The following is a 10823-nucleotide window of genomic DNA, read 5'->3' as shown; positions in this document are numbered from 1 at the left end:
ACTAGAAGAACAAACTTAATATCTTCTGTAGAGACGGAGCCCTGTAATGCTTGACAGAACATCTGTAGCTTTGGAGAAGAAATGTATGCGCTTCTTGGCTTTCTACCTAAGCAAACATTGATGGCAAAGGAAGCCACCAGTCTTCCTGCAGCAACTCTGGTGGTCATTGCCATGAAAGACACAGGCTTCAGAATCAGACTCGAGACTGCAAATCGCCACTTTCAAGTTATGTGTGTGTGTGTTTGTTTTAAACAAGGGCAGTATAAAATAATGTACTTCTCCTATACACAGAAATTTGTGCTGGCTTTCTAGAAGACAGGTCTTAAACATCTGAATGAACTTCAGGGGAAAAAAATAGATAAGAGGACAGGAAATGTTGAGAGTAAAGGAACATTTACTTAGGACAATTGGACATGGATGGGTTTTTTCATGGCTTGACTTATTGGTGGATACTTTTTTGATCAAATCAATGAGGTCATTCTTTCCACTCAAAGCCTCAAGCGCTGTTCAGAAAGCCGCTGAGCCTATTTCTATCCAAACTGCTGCTCTGGAAAAGGAGACGGGAGGAGGCAATTGTATTAACTTTTCAACGCTGGAAAAATGTTTCTTTAGGCAGAAGTAGAGAGTAAAATTTTGTTTTCAATTTTTCTGCAGGCAAACTCTGTAGACAACTGGAACCCTGCAAATTCTTTTGATGGTTATTTCTGCTCCAGTGATCTTGAAATTAAATGTGTGTCCATGATCCTTAACTTGCTGACATCAAGCATGCAGACTCTGCCAAAAATGACCTCACGACAGAATGGACGCTACATAGATTAACCCAAAAGGGTCCTGGAAAAATCTAGTGTTCCTTGACTCAAGCCTGCTCTTGTCTCACGAAGCATGAGACAGTAGCTCTGATCCCATTACGACGTTGGTGAACTATGTTTATGCACAAGAGTTTTTCATCACTTGTCACCCAAATCATAAGATGGAATCCACTAAATGTCAGAGATGACATTTGCATTTTATCAAATTGCACTTCACAATTTCTTCCTCTCATTTACGCTAAACGACAGCAGCTTTGATGTTAAATTCACTTTTGAGTCGATCAATGTGTATCTTTTATTTCTTTGTGTGGAAAAGTCCACAGGTTTGCATATATTCGTAGCAATCACATATAGTTTTCAAGAAATGGCCATTAATTTTTGCCTGAAAAAATGGGAGTGAAGCATAAGCATAAAGATCATTTTCACATTCTATGTAAATGTAAAAAATGAATTTCATTTGTTGGAAATGGTGTGAAAAATTGTGAATGCAGGCGTGTTGCAGAAAGATTGCAAAACTGAAATCAGCGAGAAATCAAGCGAGAAATCAAGGAGGGTTGTAGAAACTCAGGTTTATTACGCCGGCGGTCCCAGAAGATCTAGTGCTCTGGAAATCTGGGCCCTGAGCTTAGGGGAAATTTTGTTTATATATCTATGCTGTTACAGTTGGCATGGGCCGATTGGTTGATTTGTCCTCAGCCAGTTGCAGACCTAGGAAATTGCTATGGGTTACAGGCCGATCCAACAGGTATTTAGTCAATACATCAGTTATCTATACAAAGCATTCCTGAGGGGAGGGTGGATCTGCACGTTTACACAAATAGAAAAAGAAGTTGTTTACAGCAAACAAGCCTGTTTTACAGAAGCAGAACACAGAGCTGATTACAAGGTTAGCTATTTGAATGGAAAATTCCTCTTCGGGCATGGGTACCATCTTGTATTGCCAAATATTAAAATTTCTTACAAAACTACTGTGATCAAATGGTGTTTCTATACATTAGCTTAAAATATTTTATATTTGAATGTCCAGGTGGTAATATTGAAAGAATTTAAGGAAATATATTCATAGTCAACAAGCTAACATAATGTTTAATTCTTTATTTACTCCAATATAGAACACTCCTCACCATGATATCTTACAGTAGAGATGTTACAGCAATGAAATAAAATAGAAAATATATATGGTAGTTTCATATATAACCGAACTGACGTTTTAATTCACAGCAACACATGATTCATTGAATAAATGCTGTTGGCATAATTTACTCTCCACCTCAACTAAACCCCCAATCAATTAAGTTTCATACTTATGTTTACAAATTATTCGGGGAAAGATGTCATAAATTGAAAAGCAAATGGTAGATTAGAGCTAACTAAACGCAACATATGTGACAGGCCAAGTGTCATTTTCCCTAATACACAAATTCTTTCTATTAATTTATAAGAAAAAGACAAAAGCAAAAAAAAAAAAGCACAAACAAATGAATAGGGGGAATTCACAGGCAAGAAAATACAATCATCAACAAACACTTGACCCCACTGGTAGTATGGAAACACAACTTGAGCAAGACAATTCTTCAAAGTCAGATTGTCATTGTTAGAGCAACAGAATTTAGTATTTTTGAGGATCGAGCTGCAACTAGCTGATAAGAATGTCAACTGCTACAATTTTTTATGAAATTAATCTGGAATATCTGGAATATCTACTGCAAATGAAAAAATCCATATGCTTGTAAAATTCCATGAAGATGAATGTAGCCAATAGAAATAAAAACCAGTATGTAAGAATATGTTTAAGAATTTTATTATGGCATTATTTACAACGTGAAAAAAATCCATCTCTAAACAACTTGAATGTCCGTTGTAAGGAACAGTTGAATAAATTATGATACACTCACACCGCGTACCATTAAAAAGGACATTAGGTATACATTATTGCTCTAGAGATATCCATGATATAGTACTAATTGAAAAAAAGATATTGTAGACAAATGTATGTGGTATAAAACTATTTTAAAACAAAACTCTTCCTGCGTGTTTGTGCATATTTTTTTTTTAACATAAGCACAGCGATACAGCAGGTTGTACTGCAAACTTTTATCATGCACATTGAGGGGCAGGAGTAGGGGGCATGTTATTATATTTTCTTAAATGTTTCTGCATTGTTTGACTTGTTAAAACATATCACTTTTGTAATTCAAAAAATCTAATAAAGTTTAGGCAAAACACGAATAGGGAAAATATTCCAAATATTAGCACTAAATTACTTTACCCAGACAATTCCAGAAGGACAGCCTCCAAAAACCAAAATGTTATTAGCATTAGTGACTGAGTCCCTTAAAAATTCCCAGAGACTCTAGGAATTCCGGAACTGTGTTAAAACAGAACTAGACCAAAGAAATCCTGGGAAAGAAGAAAAAAGTAGGAGGCATCACGCTTCCTGATTTCAAGCTATACTATAGAGCTATAGTCATTAAAAGAGTATAGTTCTGGCATAAAAACAAATAAACTAGTAGAGCAGAGCAGAATAGACTCGAAAGCCCAGAAATAAACTTGACCATATAAAGTCAATTAATATTTGACAAGGAATCAATGGAGAAAAGACAGAAGACAGTTCCCTCAATAAATGGTGCGACAATTGGAAAGTCACATGTAAAAAAATGAAACTGGGCTCATATCTTACACTATTCACAAAAATTAACTCAAAATCTATTATACACTTAAAGGTAATTCTTGAAACCATGAAACTCCTGGAAGAAAACATAGGGATAAAGCTCCTTAACATGCACTTTAGTAATGATTTCTTAGATATGACACATAAAACACAAGTAACAAAATAAAAAATAAACCAGTGGGACTACTACAAACTAAACAGCTTCTACACAGCAAAAGAAACCATCAACAAAGTGATTGTATTGTACTCATTTACAATATATGTAAATCAAACCATCGTGCTGTACACCTTAAACTTATACAGTGATGTATGTCACTAATTTCTCAATTAAACTAGGAACATATACACAAAATATATATTATTTTAACATTTCATGTGATAGTAGGTATCTTACTGTAAAAAACAAATATTATACAAGAATTTTTATTTGCTTATAATTGATCAATATAGCAGGGTAATTTTTAAAAATAAAACAGAACTAGAAAAACTCAGAATAGTTACTCTTTAGCATTTTTAAGTAAATTCCATTGCTTCTTGAGTATAAACATTTAAGTTTCCTATGAATTAAAAAGATTTGTAGCAAATGACTATTTAAAACAACTAAGCAGATTTAAACAAGGAAACTACAAATAATAGAAAGATACCCCTACATTCTAATGAAAACGTACTCTAAAACATTCAAAGAATAAACATTAAAATTATTTGGAAAGGGCTTGAATTTCCATTTAGAAATTATCAAGTTAATGGGCTACTACTATACAATGAAAGGCTGTGTTATGATTAAAAAGTTTAAATTATATTTGTGAAGATTTTATAGAAACTTGAAAAATGCTAGAGATATATTACCTTTAAAAAGTGAGCTATAAATTTTTTATGCTTATAATTACAACCAAGGAAAATGACGGTAACAATGACAGCAACAATAACACAACTTTTATGTAGAAAAAAGACCAAAAGGAAATAGAATAAAATGTCAACAAGCAGTTATTTTTGGGATTTGTGTAATATAGGATTTTTGTCCCTTTTTCCCTATTTCCTGTTTTTTCCAAATATTTTGAAATAATCACTACAATTATATAGCACTTTATTATTATAAATGTATTTGAATTTTATTTAAGTATGTTTAGGGCTTTATTTAGAGATGAATGCAGTGCTACGCTATTATTTATAATAATAAAGTATTACATATATGTATAAACAAAAACTTTATATGTTATTACCTGCAGCATCTTTTATACCTAAATAATAGTAATTATTATTTATTAAATTATTACTAATTCCTAGTACCAAAATACTAATACTGGTATTTCGTAGAATACCAATAATTATATAAGGGTAGTTACATGTGAAATTTGCATAGTTAATATTTGAATTATATAATAGATTCTATATATGTAGAAATAATGACTTTATTTATAATACTTATTATTATAGTACTTTACTCTTTAACGATAATAGTTATTCGATAAATATTAGTAATTATTAAAGGATAAAGAGATAAGTATTATAAAGCAATAAATAATATTTGGACAGTTAACCTAACCCTGTAAGTGCACAAAATATTTATTTCCCAGAGCCGAAACCTCATAGAAAATTTCTTTCAACTCTTAAATATCATGCTTCATTAGCAGTGTGGAATTTCAGCCCCCATTGACTAATCCCTGCAGTTCTGTGCTGACATTCCTGTGCATTAGCTTAAAGCAGTTTCTGTTTACAGTGTCTAGGGCTTTTGAAAAAGTCCTGTTAATAATCAAAAGGAAAGCACGAATAACCCAGCATAGAACCTTGTCTCATGGTATGCCATCGTAGAGAGGTTAAATGCCACCATGTGCCTGATGCAATACAGAAAGAAAGTCAGGGGGAAAACAAGAATATTATCTCATGCAAACTTACTGAACCATCGCTTGGCATCTCAGAGCCTTTGTCCCCCAAACCATAAACAGATATCATGTTTCCAATTGATCATGTTATTTAGAGATATAATGACATGTCAATAAATATTCCTACTTCTGATTCCTCCCTTCCATACGTAGTTGAACGTTGGTGCTGTCGTCCCCACGTCCATTTGTCAATTAGCAAACTTGGTGGAAAGAAAGTTACAGGTAAGCTAATGATACCAAGGATCAAGACCTTACTAGTACCTCCCCCCACCAAATCCCCTTATTATTATTTTTGTTGATCTACTAACTCACTAAAATAAGATGCCTTGACTCCCAACAGCCTTCAAGAAAGGGTTTTGCCTGAGTTGACAGGGAACCAAGTCAAGCCATCAGATGCAAAGGAAACATTTTTTCAGCATCCACTATGCACCAGATTTGTTTGAGTTTTAATGCATGGAAACCCATTCAAACTAGGGTACTTAAAATGGGGAGGGAGATGCAATCGTTCAAGGTATAAGGGAAATCTCCCAGAACCCAAGGGTCATAAGGGTACAAGTCTAGCAACAGACAGTCCTAAACCAAAGCCTTGTCCCCATTTCTCAGGCCTTGCTCACCGCCTCTGCCTGCGCCTCAATCTGCTTCTCACTAGCATTGGTTCTCGCTCTCTCTCATGCCCTTTCTTCTAAGCTTTGGCTTCCTCATCTCTTACTTAGTCCAATTTAGCTGTCTCAGACTTAATCTAAATGACCTTTCAGCCTCCCACTGATTAAGATTTCCCTCTGGGTCTCTTAGCTCAGATTCTAGCAAGAGGGAGTGTGATCATTGAATTCATGAATGAATATATGCATGAATAAACTGACCAATAAATGAATAAATTCAGCATTACTCTCTTTTGAGTTAGAACATTTATTGAAGATAAGCCATTGAACTCACTTGTTTCCCTAAGATATCCACGGATAGAAATTTGTAAAGTTAACAGGGTAGCAGATTATGCCATTCATTTCATTACGACGCTGTATTATGTAATATTTTGATGTGATTTCTGTGTAATATTTTATATAATATATAATTATGTAATATTTCAAAGGTTCTATTTAAAGTCCTCCATATTTATGCTTCCAAACAATATCTACTAAATTCACATCATATTGAAATAACATCCATTAAAATGTAGCAAAATAAAGAATTATATCTTATAGGTCAGGCACTTGTTAAGTACTTTTTTATTTCATTTAATCCTTACAACACCTAAAGAATAGGTACTATTAGATGTCCAAATGAAGAAACTTAGGCACATAGGGTTTAGAAGTCATTTTTACTATGTCACAGTGGAGAGAATTCCCACAGGGTTTCTCTGATGACAGTTCATGTGCTGAGCCACTGCCCAACATAGACTACTTTGTACTCTTCAGTGAAATAAGACTTTTAAGTCCTGCATTATATAAATCTAGTTAATACAAACATTTTGCTAAAGTTTTAGCCATCAGTTAAACATTGTGACTAGTTAGTAGTTAACTTGAAAATACAGTAGAGTTGGCAAAATGAGATGATATCTGTCATCTTTAAAGTTTCTTTTAAGCACATTAGATTCTTTTAAATACTTGCAGTTGATTCAGAACTCTGTATTTTGCAAGAAGATGCTCGTATCAGCCCCAATACTATTATCAGCCAGTGTTTGCAGAATAGAGTTGAAGTTATCATCTTTATTCATAGTGAGAGTAATCTGTAGAATTACCGCTGATTTGCACAGCTCAAAATAGCATTTCTAAATTCCAACTCTAATTGTCATATCATTTAAAAGTTATTAGCCATCACTTTAAAATATACATAAATTCACATGATTTAAAAAGTAAATCCAATATATAATTTTGAATGTGTACTTTCTTTTGGACTGTTTGCAATGATGAGCTATTTTGATATTTTTGAGTATATTACTTTGATACTATCACCAATAAACTACTGAATCATTGCAATCCATTTCTACTTTACTATAAAATCCAAATCCCCTGGCCTTATTACTTGAGGTCATGGTAGTTGCCCTTTCGAGCATCTTCTTGTTTTCATATAGCACTTCTAACCATTCCAGATGAAAAGATGGCCTTTCTCGTCTTCTAAATATCCAATAAAGAAAGATCTGTCTTCATTATCTACACAGTGGCCTCAATTCTCCAATTCCCATAGGGTTCAAATGTTGGTCTGAAACTGCATTACATCATTCATAATTCCATGTTGCACTTTTGAGTGAGTTGAGCTCTAACTTCAGCACAGAGGCAGTTGGCAGGTTCTATGAAACCACAGTTTAGTTCTCTTTTAGTTCTACGTTTTCTGCTCTGTTAGGATCTTAACTCTAAAGGCATACCATTTCATATCGTCATGGTATCTTAACATCACTGAGGTTTTCTTCTCTCTCATAAAGACAACTTTATTGGCCAATATCATTTGGCATGGATCTGACTCGAATACCTTCCTCAGGCTTACAGGTTCTTTTACTAACCTTGCTTAAATTTCAAGTATAACTCGAGTTTGTAGAGCTATTCAGAGAGAAGTCAAAGGCAAATGGGGCTTTAATATTAGAGTGTAGGGGAGACATTTCTGCATGGCTTTTCTTAAAAAAAAAAAAAGGGCAGAATATTGAGTTCATCATTCAAGTCTTTCCCTTCTAATCCACTGCAACGAAAAATATTCTCTTTTGCTAGGAATTTTCTTTTTGTTCTTTGATTAGCACAGGCAAAATACCAATTCTCAATCCATTAAGTACAGAAAGAGAAAGCTTCTTAAAGATTTATTGGCTTAGCAGACAAAGATATTAAGGAAAATAATATTAGCTGATAAAATTTTCCCTAGGTGAGGTGTTTCTATCAACCTGCAAAGGAGAGAAAATAAGAACTGTGAGATGGTAGTCTGAGCTCTTTGCAAGATTTCTGTATCTTTTTACTGTTATGCCTATATCGAGGTTTCTCAAGACAGCAATTTCACTTCCAGTAATTAATTAGAACAATAATTAAAATAACAAGACGAGATGTATCCCTTGTTCCTCACTCCATTGCAAATTGTACACTATGAAGAAGAGGCTTTTTGCTTCTGCCTAAATGTGATCTGAGCCCCTCTCCTCACTCAGTTATCTTGTAAATTAGAAACCAGCCATAACATTAAGAACTACACTGTTACCGTTTTTTTGATTAATTTTCTTCCTCCAGAACACATGTCTAGATGATGGCATCTGTTCTGAGGAGGTTCTATCTGGAGAGCTATAGTTCCCATTTTTTTTCCATTTGTGTATATAAGATTCATTGTCATGAAATAAGTTTTAAACATAGTAATAAATATTTGATTTAATTGACCCACAGGATAATGTCAGTCCTTTAAAACTTCAAACTGAGGAAAAGAAACATGAGAACAGTGTAACTAAAGCAGCTCCACCTATTTTTTTTTTCAATCACATGACTAACGTAAATCGTCAATATGGTTTGAAATTGTAGCAACGATTGATTAATAAATTGTCCATTTACTGCCGTTCCCACAGTAGAATCCTACATATACTGTGGGTGTTCGATAATGTACATTTTAATTAATGATTTCTTTTCTCTAGAGCTGAAATGCCAATATGATTATAGTGCATTTGCTGAGGACAGAGTTCAGCAGAGCCTCTCAGGGGTAGAAGTAAAATAGAACACAACAGCCTGCCTACCACAGGAGACCTGTGGGGCAATTAAACCAGCTCTCTCAAAATCTTCGGTCAAGAAGGGACTGTCAAGAGTCCCTTCTCACGAATAACTTCACGATCACCTTTGTTGTACACGTGCACTATGGCTACAATCGAACTAGATGTTTAGGTCTTTACGTCTTTATTTTCTGCTCAGAAGTTGCCCCTGTTAGCATCATTCATACTTTGTACCAGCTGTTGTCACTTCGTAGGCAACATACATGATGCAGGAATCAGATGGAACTAGGTTTTGAAACTGAATTTCTACTTACTAGCTGTGTGGCCTTGTGTAAATCGCTTGACTGAGCCTCAGTTCCTTCATCTGTAAAATGGGTATTCAATGAAGCATTACTTGTCAAGTACCAGGCACAAAGAAGCATTCTATAAATAAGAACTATTCTTCTCTCTTTGGGCACCCAGATCCAATCTGGTTTGGTATCTTGATCATCTTACATTTAAATGTTATAGAAGTTTATCCTTGTATAATCCTTTAGGAAAAACATGGCATAAACTTTCTAGATTTTCTGCAATGAATCTGTATAAATTTTTAAATCAAAGGGAGGATGGAAAATCTTTATTTTATTTTGCTTCAAGATGGCATCCACATGCCGAGCACACATTTTTGACTCCCTTCTCTCTGGAAATCCCATTAAAATAATAGTATGGGAATAAAAGCCAAGCTATTCAGAGGGTGGCATTTGCTGATAAGAGATTTAAACAAATTTCTGTAAGACAGCAGCACATAGAAGTTGATTTTTGTAACGGCTGAGGATACTGAAGTCTATAGTATTTTAGGAGGCAGGGCTGCAGTGGAGAAGGGAACCAGTGTGGTTCTGGGTCAGGTATGATAGACAGGTATGACAGAGGGCCGGGAGGAGCTCAAAACAGAGGGATCAACTGAAAGTTGAGTATGAAGCAGTTAAGTCCTCACCTACGTCTCTCATCTCCACAGAGAGCACATGCCATTTAGCATTTATCCCCAGGGAAAAACCCCAAGGGGTCTCTTCTAAAGAAACAAATTCTCAGCTGAGAACCAGGACCACAAGCAGAGGTTTTCCAGATTTTGTTATTTGGTGGGTTCCCAGAGAAAAGTCACCTCCTAGACCACATCCTACCAGTCAACAAGCTCCACATATATACTCAGATTTCCTATTCTGCCTTTCTATTAGACTGGAAAGTGGATCTCGAAGAAAATATACATACTTCGAGTAATATAAGAGACCTTTCAAAAATCTCTATTAGTACCTCCAGAAAGTCTATAAGATATAACGCTCTTAAAAAGTACTTATATTTAGGGGCCCTCGAGAAACAAAAACCAAACTTCCAGTTATAAGATAAATAAGTCACGGGGATGTAATATTTAGCATAGTTATTATAGTTAATAGTACTGCATTGTATATTTGAAAGTTTCTCAGAGAGTAAATCTTAAAAGTTCTCATTACAGAAAAATCATAATTTGCATGATAGGTAAGTTAATGAAACTTATTACAATAAGTTTCAAATCTGACAATATATACACCTATGAAATCATTGTGTTGTACACCTTAAGCTAACACAATGTTATATGTCAGTTATATCTCAATTTTAAAAAAGAAAAAAATTAAACAATGATGAAAGAAAATTTGGTAATAAAAAGTTTTTAATCAATAGAATAGTTAGAAGATAAAGTCAAAGAATTCTCCCCCCACCCACAAAAAAAGGATAGCAATAACAACAAAATGCAAAAAAAAAAAAAGAAAAAAGAAAAAAAGATAATATGA

At 34.3% G+C, this 10823-nt stretch overlaps 1 long non-coding RNA gene across 1 annotated transcript in view; it reads left to right on the top strand.

Moving 5' to 3' along the window:
- LOC120587706 (uncharacterized) overlaps nt 1-2603 on the top strand; it is a 20068-nt gene extending 17465 nt beyond the window's left edge. The window contains exon 2 of the long non-coding RNA XR_005649072.1: nt 655-2603. This is a non-coding gene — a long non-coding RNA (uncharacterized LOC120587706). The remainder of the gene's footprint in view (nt 1-654) is intronic.
- Nucleotides 2604-10823: the final 8220 nt, after the last annotated feature.

This window comes from Pteropus medius, unplaced genomic scaffold, assembly GCF_902729225.1.
Source record: "Pteropus medius unplaced genomic scaffold, Ma_sr-lr_union100, whole genome shotgun sequence".
NCBI lineage: Eukaryota > Metazoa > Chordata > Mammalia > Chiroptera > Pteropodidae > Pteropus > Pteropus medius.
The sequence above is the reverse complement of the archived record's forward strand: the minus strand, read 5'-3'. Positions and strand labels throughout refer to the sequence as shown.